The following is a 15,755-nucleotide window of genomic DNA, read 5'->3' on the forward strand; positions in this document are numbered from 1 at the left end:
CCATTCTCCCTTCGGTAGGTCTGAACAGTCTAACAAAGGGCTTGGACTGTCCTCATTTTAGTGTAGAGAAGAAAAACAAAACCAAACAAACAAACAAACAAAAACCAAAAAACAACCACTACAGACAGCTGGAATGGTTGGTTAACGAGCAGCGGAGAGATAGCTCTAACCTCCGTAGCTCCAGGCCTTCCTGCGTGGGCTGGATGGGGAAAGCTGAAGCGGTGCAACCCGATAAGATGCTGAGCACCGTGCAGCACACCGGTGTTCTGGCAAGGCATCATCCTGAGGAAAAGCACGGACTTGAGGGGACGGGAAGCACCGTGCAGACTAGAGCAAACCCAAACCCATCTAACTCATTGGAGTTTGACCTTCCATTCCTGTGCTCTCCAAGTTTGGCGTTTATAGTTATGGCGTGTTTGTTACTGGAATCTCGAAAGGAAGAGCCAGGTTTTCCCAGTTCACTATCCCCTTCCCTGCAGAAGATTCTTAGGCAAGGCGTTTTTTAAACGCTCGAAAAAGGAAACAAAGGCCAATCTGCAGAGACAGTCAAGGGTCCTCTCAGAAAAGGACTTTTCAAAGAGAATCCTCCTGGAAGTGGGGCCTAGAGACAGCAGTCTCCTAGTCCCAGCTGCTTAGGAGGAGAGGCTGAGACAAAGAAGACTAAAAGTTCAAGGCTGCCCTGACAGTTTAATGACACTGTCTCAACATAAAAAGAAAAGAGGGGACTGTGCAGAGGGTGCCACACAGGGCAGAGCGCCTGCCTAGCATGTGTGGGAAGGATATCCTGGCTTTAATCCCCGACACACTCTCTCTGTCTCTGTCTCTCTGTCTCTTTGTCTCTCTGTCTGTCTCTCTGTCTCTCTCTGTCTCTGTCTCTGTCTCTCTCTCTCTCTCTCTCTCTCTCTCTCTCTCTCTCTCTCTCTCTCTCTCTCTCTCACACACACACACACACACACACACACACATTCCGAAAGATTATAAAGCATTTACCGTGAATAGGAATGGCCTGTTTGGATTGTATGAACATTTTTTTTTTTTCTTTTTCTGACTCATGTCTTTGGTCTTTCAAGACAGGCTTGCTCTGTGTAGTCCTGGAATTCTCTCTGTAGACCAGGCTGGCCTCGAACTTACAGAGACCCACTTGCCTCTACCTGAGGGCCCAGCACTCTCCGCTCTTTTACTGCTTTAACATACACTTTAAATAGAAAGCTAATAAATATCTTCCCTTTTAAATAATTCAAAGGCCTCAGGGTGATTTTATTAGTAAACTCCTCTCCCAGTTTAAACTGGCTGGTTTTCAGGTTCCTTCTGTTAGCCTCCTGTAAGTCAGCAGTCGTGGCCACACAGAGAAACATTGTGATCCCCATTTTACCTCCTGCTCTCCTGGCTCCCTCCCAGTTTAGTTCTCTTGTTCCATTTCCCCTTTATCTCTCCATCACAATATACCGTATTCCCCTTTTCCTGCACGATCCCATTCTCCACCCTGGACTTACTAAGTACTTAACCTGTGTGGTTATCTGGATTGTAGGAAACTTATCAAAAAATTCGTAAAGCATATAAAAGTTAATATCTATATATAAGAGAAAATATGTGATTTTTTTTTGAAGTCTGGGTTGCCTCACACGGGATAATTTTTATAGTTCCTTCGATTTACCTTCAAACTTCGTTTTTCTTAATAGGCGAATTAATAGTGCTTCATAGACATTTGTGTTTCCTCTTTTGAGAATACTCTGATTAATTCTAGATCTCATTTTTTAGTTGAGTTTTGTTTCTTCGTGTTTAGGTTGTTCCGTCCTTTATACATTCTAGATATTAGCCTATGTTGTAGGCTGCTGATTTGCCTAAAGGATGCTGCCCTTTGCTGTAAGCAGGTTCTCACCTTAATGAAGTCTCATTAATTTTTGGTCTTCATGCCTGTGGTATCAGTGTTCTATTCAGAAAGTCCTTTCCTGTGCCAAAGAATCAAGCTTATTTTCCCCACTGAAAAAGTTTCACTCAGTATGCATGGGGGCTTTTTAGTAGTGAGATAGTCACATAGATAGAGCTCCCTCTTCTTAGTCCCCTTTTAAAAGTGTATATAAGCGGGGTGTGTGTGGTGGCGCACGCCTTTAATCCCAGCACTTGGGAGGCAGAGTCAGGCAGATTTCTGAGTTCGAGGCCAGCCTGGTCTACACAGTGAGTTCCAGGACAGCCAGGGCTACACAGAGAAACCCTGTCTCGAAAAACCAAAAAAATAAATAAATAAATAAATAAATAAATAAATAAATAAATAATAAAAGTATATATAAATTAAAAATGTAAAACTCATGTTAATTGTCCCAAATAAACATTCAGGATCCATCTCTCTTTGTTTAACTTACATGTCTACATATTTTAATTATATTATTGTGTGTGTGTGTGTGTGTGTGTACACATGCTCGCGTGCTCCCACTTAACCATTATTTTGTTTCTTAAAATTTTGAGCACTTATAAGTCTACTTGGTGCTAAGTATATGGTATGCAAACTATAATCACATGTAGTCAGACAGACTATACAATAAGATACATTTAAAAACCAAGATCTTGAATGTTGTTATTTGTTGAGATTATGTTTTCTATAATTTTCATAGTGAAAAGGAAATATAACAGGGTTCTCTAGAGATATATTGCTAGATCTAGATTGTACTGGCTGGTTTTGTGTGTCAACTTGACATAGGCTGGAGTTATCACAGAGAAAGGAGCTTCAGTTGGGGAAATGCCTCCTTGAGATCCAGCTGTAAGGCATTTTCTCAATTAGTGATCAAGTGGGGAGGTTCCCTTGTGGGTGGTGCCATCTCTGGGCTGGTAGTCTTGGTTCTATAAAAGAGCAGGCTGAGTAAGCCAGGGGAAGCAAGCCAGTAAGTAACACCCCTCCATGGCCTCTGCATCAGCTCCTGCTTCCTGACCTGCTTGAGTTCCAGTCCTGACTTCCTTCGGTGATGAACAGAAGTGTGGAAGTATAAGCTGAATAAACCCTTTCCTCCCCAACTTGCTTCTCGGCTGTGATGTTTTGTGCAGGAACGGAAACCCTGACGAAGCCATAGATCATGCAGAAACAAAATCAGACACATGGGAGGGGCACTCAGGCATATTGAAGACAGGGGAGGGGTTCTATCTTGGAGTAAAATGAGCCCGGAGAAACTAGGTAGAAATAGCAGGTGTTCATACCTGGTAGAGCCTGCTGTAGCAGACCCTCACTGTGGCAGCTTGTCTTGCAATTTGGCAGTTTAACCTGTGACTCACAAACCATTAGCCAGGCAGTGAGTGGTGGTGCACAGCTTTAATCCCAGCACTGGGGAGGCAGAGGCAGGCAGTTCGAGGCCAGTCTGGTCTACAGAGTGAGTTCCAGGACACCTAGGGCTACACAGAGAAACCCTGTCTCGGGGAAAGACAAACAAACAAACAAACAAACAAAAAACCCACAAACCATTAAAATGACAAAAACCACCTTGGTTATTGTCTGATGTTACTTCCTTAGTCTAATCTAAAAGAGATGCCATCATACCCTGTGGGATCAGTGGGATTGGAAGTTTTATGGATGTCTCCATTTTTGTTGTATTCAGCCCCATGATCTAGTGAGCCCACATACTATCAGAACATAAGTCCCTGTGGGGTTCACATATCTCACAGATTAAATGTGAACTATTATACCCTTTCCTTTAAAAAGGGATACTTTCTTTGGGTTAGCATGGACATAGGAGACTGTACCTATGGCCTTGGCAGGAAGGCCCAAGATAGCAAAACAAGAAATGGAGGAAGGAACTCCATGGTCTGAGATCAAGGAAAAGGAGTTCGTATGCTGCTGTTAGCGTTGCCAGACTCCCAGTGTGAGGTCTCTCTCAGGGCTGCAGGAGAGATAAGAGAAAAAGGAGAGGAAATGAAGATGCTTTTAAAAACTCAAAGGTTTGTTCCCAGGTCGAGAGGACCTTTCAGAATTTCAGTAAGCAATGTTACCAGCCCAGCTGATGGATGGCCAATGGCGCTGCTCCCTGACACAGAGTCAGGAGCTAGCTTTTACCTTTGTGTCCTTTTTATGGTATTGGTTTTCCTAAAGACATCCCTGTATGATGAGATAAGTAACAATAGCTTAAGCTGGATCTAGCTCACTGATTAACTATCTTTCAGGGCACAGCACCTTTACCTCTTGGGGGTGTTTCATTCTCTTTCTTGTCACAGTCAGGAGGCCAGCCTGTCCCAAGACCAGTTACTGTGACACAGGCACACTTGGGTCTGAAATGGGAGGGCCAAACCTCATCTCCCGGATGGCCGCTCAGTGAACTCCAACAGCACAGGGCCGTTTGCCAAAGTCACTTAGTACTTAGGAGTCCTCTGCTCCTGATGCCATTGCTTTTACCTTAGCAGCTCCTGTTCGGTGCCAGAGCAGATGGCATTTTATTGTGCCACACCTGGACTGATTAAAAAACATCAGTAACCATATGAACCAGAACCGATTTTTTTGTTCTGGGCAGGATTAAGGCGGGGAGGGGAAGGAGGAAGAAGTCTCAGACCTCAGTTGCACATTATGTGTCAAAGAGAGCTAAGAGTCATCAGTGTGTCTACGGGAAACGGTTAGAGTGTGAGGACAGTTGAATAAGGTGCAGGCTCACTAGCAGACTAATAGCACAGAGAGCTTAGGGGTGGGGTTGGAAGTTTGAGCTGTTATGCAGAGGTGAAGGAACAAAGCGAAGGTCAGGAGTGGAGATGAAAGGAGATGTGAGGTGGGAATCTCAGCACTTGTTAGTTCGTCTGATGAAGTCCTTTAAGCCAGTGAGGATTTGGAAACGGAAAATACTCAGTTCAGATCAGGTATGGCTGTTGCCTAAGTGATACTGGGGCCAGATCTGAACCGAGAGCTACATAAGAATTAGGGGGTCTGAAACTGGATAGACCTAAACATTTGAAGTTTGATTTCAGGCACACCAAAGGGTGTTCTTGGGCATAGACAATTTGGAACCCATCTCAGAAGGTCAATGAAAAAGGAAGAGTACAGTCATTCCCCAAGTTGTCACCTGGATTCAGGCAGCAACTGGAGGAACAAGCATGAATTGCAGAAGACGGTGTCCCTGGCCTGTGGACATCAGGTACAAATAGCCAAGGAAGCCCTGGAGTTCTGGAGAAGGCCTAGGCCTGGGGGGCCTCCTGACACTGGCCAAGGCTTACCTTACCAATATGTAGTAGTGGGTATGCTCTAGTAAACAAACAGCCAAGAGCCTCTGTTCTGGATAGCTGGAGAGACTGGAGAACAGATTATACAAAGAACCCAAGCTCCATTTATGTGGCATGTCAATAACACCCCAGAATGGGGCTTGCACCACTTATGTAGGCAAAGGCCCCCAAGGCCCAGAGGTTTCAAGTTGCAACAGGCACCTGTTCAGTTTAAAGTAAGCCAGGTAAACCACACTCTCAGTGGGCGGGTATCAGGAAAGGTAGGGAGATGGAGAAGGGGAGAGGGAAATGACCACTAGGGGAGTGAGACAGGAGCCCTAAACCCCTCTTGGGTTTTCAATACCAAATGTTAGATGGAGACGGAAGGAGGCAACATGAAAGTACAAAGAAGGGCCCACCTCAACGGAAGTAGGTCGTCATTCATCAGAACAGGAAAGGGTCTCTTCATGGGAGTGGGGAGACTTAGAGGGTTTTATAGGGCAGAAAGGGAACTTTGGCCATGGAAGATTCCATCTGTATATCCGTTCCTCTGCATCTTGAACTTGTAAATGCCAGTGCAGATTGAAATGTTGACCTTCTTATCAGGAGCTTCCAGGATCATAACTGCGCTCAGATGCTATCAGCTTGTCAACTTTCCTGTCTGGGGCTTCCCATCTCCTCTGAGGCATTTAGATCATTAACCCTTCCATAACCCTGGAGATAAAGGGGCCAGTATTTCACCACTGTGGAAATGTTGCTGGTGCAGCCATGGCTGTGGTTTCTGGGCTTTACAGTTAGATAGGACTACCACATGCTTGGCTTGCTCGGTGCCTTCTGACAATGAGAGCCGCTTGTCAGAGATGAGCTCAAACACTCCAGGTCCTGTGTCCAAAGCGCATCATGTCTTCAGCAGCAGGGCCATATCTTCAAATTCTGGGAGCAACCAAAGGCAATCCCAATGGTCTGTATTGTCTTAGAGGTGTCTTGGCTTCCCCTGACTGAAAACTTGAGAGAACATTTCTCAGGCATAGCACTGAGGTTTTTGTTAGATGCTCCATGGCTCTTAGGGGGAGCATTATTATCCCAAGGTTGGTAATATTTTCTTGAGTCTTACAAAAAAACCTTATTTAAACCATGGAAAACAATAGTTAAGGTAAAAATTGGCAGTGAGCATTTCAATGTGGCAAGGTTAGTAGCATAATTCATATAAGCTCAGAAGCAAATGTCTATGTTGCTTCCTTCTCTGGCAGGGACTATTAACAGAAGAAATAAGGCTGACACTTTAATTTTATAATTTTTATTAGATGTGTAAAGGTTGGAAATATTTTAATATTAAATGATTAATTTAATAGAAATTAATTTTATTTAATTGGTTAATAAAATTAAAAATAATTTTAGTCATCAGTAGCTTCTGGTTGGATTTGAATAGTATAATGTAGCCATATACTTAAATGAACAAGTAACATTGGCTTCTGCCCAGTCAGACCTCCACAGCCTATTGCTCCTAGATCATAGAAATAGACATCTCAGTATCTATAATGAGCTAAATAAATCCTTGGTTCATGCTGCTTAAAAAATAATTAGTATTAAACCCAATGCCTTCTAGACACCACTGTCCCACAAAGCAAACCCAAAGGGTTGCCGCAGTACTCCTGGTCCTTTAAGATCTGTGGGCCATCAGGAGATCTGCTCGGGGTGCTGCTCTCCTGAAGTCATCGGGCAGAGTCCATACACTTCTTCCCACTGTCAACCAGGCATCCAGTATTGCTGCTTTGGGCAGTGTTTCCATGCAGGTCATGGGAGTGAGTGTATACAAAGACAACAGAACAGTTTACAAACACCATGCTTGCTATTTGCATCAAGGGTCAGGCTGCCAGGTGTAGTAGCTGGTGCAGCAGGCCAGGCACAGTGCCCCCAGCATGGGCCACTGAGTGCAGTCAGTTACCTGGTCAACTAATGTACTGTCTCATCTGTGATGCAGGTGGACTCATTTGCAAGGTACTTGTCTTGGGCTTGCAGCTCCTGCTCTGGCTCATCTTCTGGCTGGGCCTGGGTGTTCTCTCCATTGTAGATGTTGTGAGCTATATACCAGTCTGTGGGCAGCAGCCAGAGCCCAGGTGTTTCCTTCCTCATGTGCAATCTCAGAGACTCTTATATTTGTGTGTGTGTGTGTGTGTGTGTGTGTGTGTGTGTGTGTGTGTGCGTGTGTGCGTGCGTGTGAGCTCGCACATGTGTGCATGTGTACAAGTGATGGCATGCATGTGGAGATCAGAGGACAACTTGCATGAATCAGTTCTCTCCTCCCATGAGGGTTTGAACTCAGGTACTCTTAAAGGCTCTGCCAGTTCTGTGTTCTAAAAGCCTAGAACTTTGAACAGAAAATTTACCCTGCTGTAGGCACTCAGGAACTTCATGCATCTGGAGACCATTGCCACAGTTTTTTGCTATGGCTATCCTGAATCTCTACATACATTTTATATATTTTTAATTGGCTTGTTGTCTTAAGCAGTATGGTTAAATTGGATGCCATATTAGTTATACTTTCAAGCGAGGCAAGCCAATCACTTTTGAAAGTTCTATTTCTAGACAAATCTTTCAAGGCAACTCAGCTTGCTTCAGACTGACATCCACATTCGGACAATCCGAGTAGGAAACTAAATGTTGAATGCATAAACTACTCTGCAGGTTCTCAGAGGTTAAAGGGGAACAAGCAGGGCTTGGCATAGAAAATGAGTAGAGGGGACACTTCACTTGGAGGTGGAAGGGTAATTGGCTCAGACACAAGCCCACGCACTGTGGAACTAGCGCCATCGCTTCCCATCTCCCTAGGAGCCCTGAGAGTTAGATTTACACTCCCGCAGGGTGTTTTCAGGCTTCTGTTTCCGCTGGATTATTTTATTTCTGGATCCTCTCTCTGCCCAGCACATAGTCCTTGACTACATCACAATGTAACCGGCAGGTAGAGAGGGTCCTTCCTTGACACACCTTACCAAGCGGCCATTGAGCTAGGCTTTGTGAAACCATAGGTGGATTCTAGTGGAGTTTGGAAACAAGAAGGGGACGTGAGGTTACAGGATCCAAAGAGCTGTGAATGTTTCAGCTGTGAGTTTTCTTCTCATAAAGTACTTTGGCTGACCCTACTCATCACCCATTTCAGTAAAGCATTTAGTTGGCCCAGAAGTTTTGGCTGACTTACTCGGGAAGGAAACTCATTAAAATTTATTGGGTAGTTGGGGCTGGAGAGGTAGCTCAGAGGCTAGGAGTGTGCACCGCTTTTGCGAAGGAGCTGAGTTTGGTTCCCAGCACACATGTCAGGTTGCCCACAACTGCCTGTGACTTCAGGAGATCTGACACCCCAGCCTCCAAGGGCACCCACAGTCAGGTGCGCATGTGCCCACTCAGACACACATGCATATAATTAAAAGTTTTAAAAAATGAATGTAGAAACAAAATGTACTTAGTAGGTACCCACAAAGTCTCTAATAGGAGGGAAGAAGCAAATTATAAGTCTTTGTTTCCAGAAATGGCACACAGCATTGTGTGCATCTGGTACCTGCATGGGTGTTTATTCACTCAACGCTTAGTTTTCTCAGCAAGATGCCTGCATTTTGCTTTCAGTCTGAACCAAACTTGCATGATGGCCAGAGTGGACTCACAAAGCTTATTTAGACATAATACCACTCTGAAAAGTGACTGACTTGTTAGAAGTAACAGGCGCTGCTTGCCTGTGCCAGGGGCCCCTTGGATTCATTTATGTTATCCTCAATGATAATAGCTGTTATCATCATCATCATTATCATCATCCTTGTTATCCTCATCATCACCATCATCATTTGTGTGTGTGTGTGTGTGTGTGTGTGTGTGCACTGTGGCATTTGCATATATGTATGTACGTAGACCTCTGGCATGGACCACCTTAGTTTTTTGAGGCAGGGTCTATTTTATATAGGCTTGCTATTCAGTGAGGCTGCTTGGCCTGCAAGCTGGATCTTCTCACTGTGCTGTCCCACTCTGGGCTTAGGCATTTGTGCTCATGCCAGGCTTTTGCATGGGTGCTAGGAATTTGAACTCAGATCACTGGGTTTCCATAGTCAGCCTCTCGTACACTGACTGTAGGACTGTGAAAGGCAGCCTAGTTCCTGGTTGAGCAAACGTTAGGAACCCTGGTAACCTTGAAGGGATGGAAGGCGTTTTGCCACACTCCTGAACAGTAGGCTCCTGACACGAGGCCGCAGCCCTCCATAGATTTGTGACCATCAGCAACTTCCCAAGCCCCTCCATGACCACAGATTATGTAGGCTCAAGACAGATCTCCATTTTAATGACGTACCTAAAGGCCTGGAGGACTTAGCCAATTAAGCTTTCCTTCCCAGACGCTCATTCCTGCAACAGGTATTTAATTTAACCTCAGGCCCGCCCTGAAAAGTGGAGTATGGTTTTAGTCATTCATTTTCCACCATGACAATAAATCCCTTAAAACCTTGGACTGCTTCTTTTCATGGGAATCCCCAGTGGGGAGCAATGAAGAGAAGGCTTTTGCTTAAAGAGTCGGCCATCTAACCTCCCGTAGAATGCCTCTCTACACTTCCAGCCATGGCCATCACCAAGACCAAGCCAAACCAAGCCAGCCTCTGCCATCGAGCGAAGGACTCTCTTCCCCAAGGAACTCAGCCAGAGCCCCACTTTGCCCTGGGCCAGATCCAGCCTGTGTTGGCCCCTACTCTGTTCTCAGCTCTTCCGAGGCTCCAGTGGCACCTGCATGCTCGAGAGCCTGAGAACAGACTGCTCCAGTGTCCCTGCAGGCCCCGGGACTCCTGAGCCAGCTTTGGGAGTCCTCGGGACCTCCCCAACCCCAGAGTGGTGTCTGTGACTTCCCATAGTCCGATACCCGCCAGGCACCAGCTTGGGATAAATGCAGTCAAAACTCCCAAGTCCAACCTCCCCAAGTGGCCTGAGACCTGTGGTGCACCAGAAGCGGCACCCCTCTCAGGAAGCCATTTCTCCAGCTCTGAAGCGGCTGTTACCATTCTCATTTTACAGAGAAGAAGGTAAATGTAAGGAAGATCACACTGTGGCTAAGTATGAGAGCCTCAGCTTAAACCCAGCCTGGCTTTAGAGGGCTTCTTGGTCCCGTGTGACATGTTTGCAAACTATGTAGAGGAAGGATTAACACAGACAAAGTTATGCCTACGGCACCTGGTTTTCATAGCAGTATGAAATGGTTTTTGGGCTTTGAGGTTTTTTCCTTGCTTGACAGAGTGTTGGTTATTTTTACCATGTCTATGTTACAAAGTCGAGTTAGGCTCTGGCTTCCAGACAATCCACCAAAGAGAAGCAAAATCCAAGGATCGGCACATATCAACAGCTCTCTTCTTGGTGTCAGTCCAAGTCGGTGAGATGTTGCTGTTGGGAGATGGTGCCTTTAAGGGGTTGTTTGGGTCATGAGTGCAGAGCCCAAGCGGGGTTGTTCCCTGATGCGACAGGGCAAAAATTGGCAGTCTGCAAACCAATAATGCCCATAATGGGTACTGACCATGCTGGTGCCCTTGTCTTAGACTTTGTAGCCTCCAGGACGCTGACAAAGAGAACTTCTGTTTAGAGCCGCTCAGTTTCAGGTACTTTTGTTAGAGAAACCCAAATGGACAAAGGAAGTTGCTCTATGGAGTAAGCTGCTGCCATAGAAACACCTAACAATGTGCAGCCGCTTTGGAGCTAGGTAACAGGGCGAGACTAGAGGCTTCTGTGTTTATTGCCATGAGGTAGCGGGCTGCACAGTGATGGGTCGGGTGAGGGGACAACAGAAGAGGGAGCATGCTGTAGAGTCTGAAGGAAATACCCAGGTATCCATCATCAGAACAGTGAGGAGAAACATGGACAGGAAAGCCCATCCCGATGGAGTCCCTGGAGGAAATGAGCAACTTTTTACTGGAGCTTGGGAAATGGTGATTGTTGTTGTTGTTGTTGTTGTTGTTGTTGTTGTTGTTATAAAGCGTCACAGAACTTGGATGAATCGTGGACATGTCCTAGTATTTTGTAGCATGAACAGAGAAGGACACTTAGTCCATTTTGTGACTCTATATTAAGATTTCTGAGACTGGATAATTCATTAAAAGCGAGTGATTGTTTTTATAGTACTAGACACTCTTATACTCTGGAACATCTGATAATCGAATATTGAGGTGTCAACACCCAATAAAGACTTTGTCCATGTTACAACTCAGATCAAAAGGGCAAGAGAGCACATGCAAGAAGGATGGGGTGGGGGTGGAAAACAAGTGGGGAAGGATACACAATCACAGCCTTCAGTATGACCTCACCAGTCTCCATAACTCTCCAGCTCCTGTGACAATGACATCAACCATCTTTGAAAATCAAACATCTCTTAAAGTGTCCACCATTGTGTCGGGGTTAAGTTTGCAGTACATGAACTTTGAGGGACACATTCAATACAACAAATGCCAACCTATGTCATTGAATTGAGGGACACATTCAATACAACAGATGCCAACCTATGTCATTGAATTGACTATGTCACCCATGTAACCGAGAGGAAACCCTCACATTTTTGTCGGAACGGTCTATACTTACCCCACGTGTTCTGATCAAGTCTAGCATGTTTGACAAGCTAACCTCTAGCTTGGCCATCCCACTAGCTCTCTCATTCACATACATGTTCTTCTGACGACTTTGGGGCTGCAATTTCTACATGGAGGCATCATTGAGCAAACGTGTTCATGGCAGAGAAGCATCTCTTAGTTGTAAAAGAAGTGAGGAGAAAAAGGCTGACGAAGTACACACTCTCTCGTCTTCTCTTTAGTCACTCTTATCTGTATTTCTATTGGCTGATCCTGTTTCTCTTTCTTAAAAAACGTTTAGAGAATTAAAATGAAGTTTTATTACCCCCTTCGGTCATAAACTTTGCAGCCTTATTACCTCAGGGACAGTGATAATTGGTAGTTTGGCATGAATTCTTCGGCTCTTTTTTATGGATACTCTCTTGTGTATATTTATATAAAATATTTTGTATTTGTACTTATAGAAATACTTAAGTAGAGGATCTATGACATTTTTTACCTATAGAGTATATACAGTTAGGCTTTACATCTGTCCTTAGGGAGAATATGTCCCTTGTGTTGCCTTTTGTTCTGTGGAAATATGAATAAATACCCAAGAGGATACCAGTGACAGGCCTAAGAAATTGTTCCATCTGTGGTGGTTTAAATATGGATGGTCCCATGGATTCATGTATTTGAATGCTTGGACACAGGGAATGGCACTGTTAAAATGTGTGACCTTGTTGGAAGAAGTGTGTCACAGAGAGGTGGGCTCTGAGGTCTATATATATGCCCAAGCTCTGCCCAGTGTGGACCACAGTCTCCTTCTGCTGCTTGTGGATCAAGATGTAGAAGTCTCAGCTCTACCTGTGCCATGCCTGCCTGCATGCTGCCATGCTTTCTGCCTTGATGGTAATGGACTGAATCTCTGAAACTGTAAGCCAGCCCCAATTAAATGTTGTCCTTTATAAGACTTGCCTTGGTCATGGTGTCTCTTCACAGCAATGAAACCCTAACTAAGACACCATCCAAGACTACCTTGGCAAGCCAGTGGGTTTAACTGGAGTTTCTCAGAGAGCACAATGAGGGAGGTATTTCCTACAGGAGGAGGGTGACAGTGTGCCAAGGAAGAGTGCCTTTCCCCCAGCAGCTGTCAATGCTGATGTATTGTCCCTGAGAGCAGGGACACCTGCACTGCCTCCAAGGAGCTATCATTGGAACCCCATTCACTGCCTTGTTGTCCTGAGAGCTCTCCCTCTCCTGTGTGAGGGAGCACTAATGATCTTCTGTGGGTCTCTAATGTGGGATATTACAGCCGCTTCCATGTCCAGATGGCAACAGCCATACCCATCCAGACAGCATTCCACAACAATGTTTTCAAACACAAATTGAGTTGTAATGTATAGGTATTGACAGTTTGTTATTGTGTCAAAACTTTGCTGTTTGTTTTGTGAGACAAAGTCTCACTCTGGAGCCCAAGATGGCCTGAAATCCACTATGTAGCCCAGGTTACCACTGCTTCCCAAGTACTGGGAATACAGGCCTGAGCCATCATACCCAACTTTATAACCTGACATTTTGCATTTAATAATATAACTCAGAAATTTCTAATGTTAGTATTTATTTAAGCACTTTGATATGTGGCATGCTTTTGCATAATATAGGTCTATCATCGTTATTTATCTGCTAATGGACATTTAGGTAATTTCTATTTTTTCATTGTAATAAATAATATATAATAAACGTATTCCATTGGACATTTCCTAGAGGTGTAACTGTTGGGTCATGTATTTGTGCATGTATGTATGTATATATGTATGTATGTATGTATATATGTATGCATGTCTTCAGAAAATGAAAACACTTCCCAGACTGTGGCAGCTGACAAGCTGAGTGGTCTGAACTCAAAGGATAGCCTCTGACTTCCCACCCTGCTTTGCCCCACATCCTCTTTTTCTCTGAAGGTGCAGAAGGGATTCATGTGACGTTCTCTATCTGACTTGAAGGAGGAATAGAGCGAGCGGTCTCACTGCTTTCTTTCCCACATATATCTCATTAAATACGGAAGATTATCTCTCAGGAAGTGGAGGGTTCAGGAAGTGGCATCTGCTCTGGAGAGACTACTAGAAGCGATCATCCATTCTTCTGTGGTCATAACGCAACAGAGCATATACATAGCAAGAATGACTTTGTTCTCTTTGTATCCCCCCCACACACTATCTCTTTTAACCTTCTATGGTGAAGCAATTAACTTATAATAAGAAAAGGCTTGGCTTAGCTCAGATTCTTGAGCTCTAGTCCAGTGATTCTCAACCTTCCTAATGCTGTGACCCTTCCATAGAGTTCATGATGTGGTGACCCCAAGCATGAAAATATTTTCACTGCTTACTTCCTAACACTAATTTTGCTGTTGTTATAAATCATAATGTCAATGGTTTGTGAGCTGGGGATCATGACCCACAGGTAGAGAACCGCTGGTCTAATCTAAGGTCACGTGGCATCTTTGCTTTGGGGTTTTGGCAAAGGTGAAAGATCATGGCAGAACAAACCATCCAGTGATGTCAAGAGCCAGGGAACAAAGAGAAAGCAGATAGGTTGAGAGCACACAATCCCAGGTGGAGGCATGCCCCCAACCCCTCCCCCAGTAAGGCAAAGACTGTAACTCAGCTCCTAAAAGCCAATAGCACCTCCCATAGCATCCTTCTGGGGAGGAGCCTCTGAGGACACTCAGCGCCAGGGCTGCAGCACCAGCCTGGGGTCTGCTTTTCCCTCTGTGGGCCCTGGTTCTCTGCCTCTCCCTGTGACCATGGCAACCACCACCAGACACCTCAAGCCACTTTTTCCTTTTAGCTCAGAGTTCTGTTGGAGCTTTAGCTATCTGGAGTTTCAGACTTAGTGTGACCTCCCATGTGCTTGGATATTTGTTAATCTGTGTTCTTTTCCTTTAGTTAATAGACTATCAATCTGTTTGATAGACTTGAATGATCAAGTCTCCAGGAGTTAAAGAGAAAATTCTTCTATTATTAACTACATTCCAAGTTTTAATAGAGAACATGAAACTGTCCTTTAAGATGCTGTAAATATCAATGCACATTTCTCTAGCTGTGAATGTGTGTGTGGTTGATTCCCACTATCTGTCTACTAGCCAATATTGGTGTTTGCCTAGCCAGTGGGAAAGGATGTCATGTCTGTTTTATTTTACTTTGAATTTCCCTGGTTGGTAGTAGAATTGAACCCTTTCTGCTGTCTGCTCAGGTTTCTTGTACAAATGGTCTTTGTTAGGTGTCTTTGGGGCTGTCTCTTTCCTACTGTGTGTGGGAGTCTGAGTTCCTTCTGTATTTCCTGCCATATTCCGCAGGCACCAGGTGCAGTGCTGTAGGAGCCTGTGAAGCTCTGGTCTAGCATAGTGAAGTAAAGTTGTATTCATTGCCAAGAACTCTTTGTTCCCAAGTTAAAGAGATTGAAGCCAGGGATAAGAGAGGAAAAGAAGTCCCGGGTCGTAAACGTCAACTGTTGAATCTGTCGGTGCTTTCAACTGTAAGTCTTTTTCTGGGCATCCTTCTAACACACCAGATGAGAGATGTTACTCATGTCCCTTACTTTCAGACATGCTATGGAAATGCCAGAGACTTCTGAAAAGAAGGTGTGATTTCCAGAGAGCTGCTCTGCCTATTTTACTTTATTCTATTTTAGTTTAGTTTGCATTAAAAACACCTTTAATGTGTATGAATGTTTTGCCTGTGTGCATATCTGTGTACCACATGTGGTCAGTGTCCTCAGAGGCCAGAAGAGGGCAACTGGGAGGGTTACGAGTGGCCACACTGGTGCTGAGAGTCAAACCCCTAGAGCATCGTCTGTTGAGCCATCTCTCCACCCCCACCCCCCATATTGCATTTCTGACAACCAAAAGAAATTGCTGAAAGCAATGATGCATAGACAAGTCTGTCTCTGCAGCCACCCCTAAGTTCAAAGTGAAGTTATCTGTGGGGTAATAGATACAGACAGGCAAGTAAACAGCACTCTCGGGCTTAGCGCTCA

This window comes from Mus caroli, chromosome 17, assembly GCF_900094665.2.
Source record: "Mus caroli chromosome 17, CAROLI_EIJ_v1.1, whole genome shotgun sequence".
Classification (NCBI taxonomy): domain Eukaryota; kingdom Metazoa; phylum Chordata; class Mammalia; order Rodentia; family Muridae; genus Mus; species Mus caroli.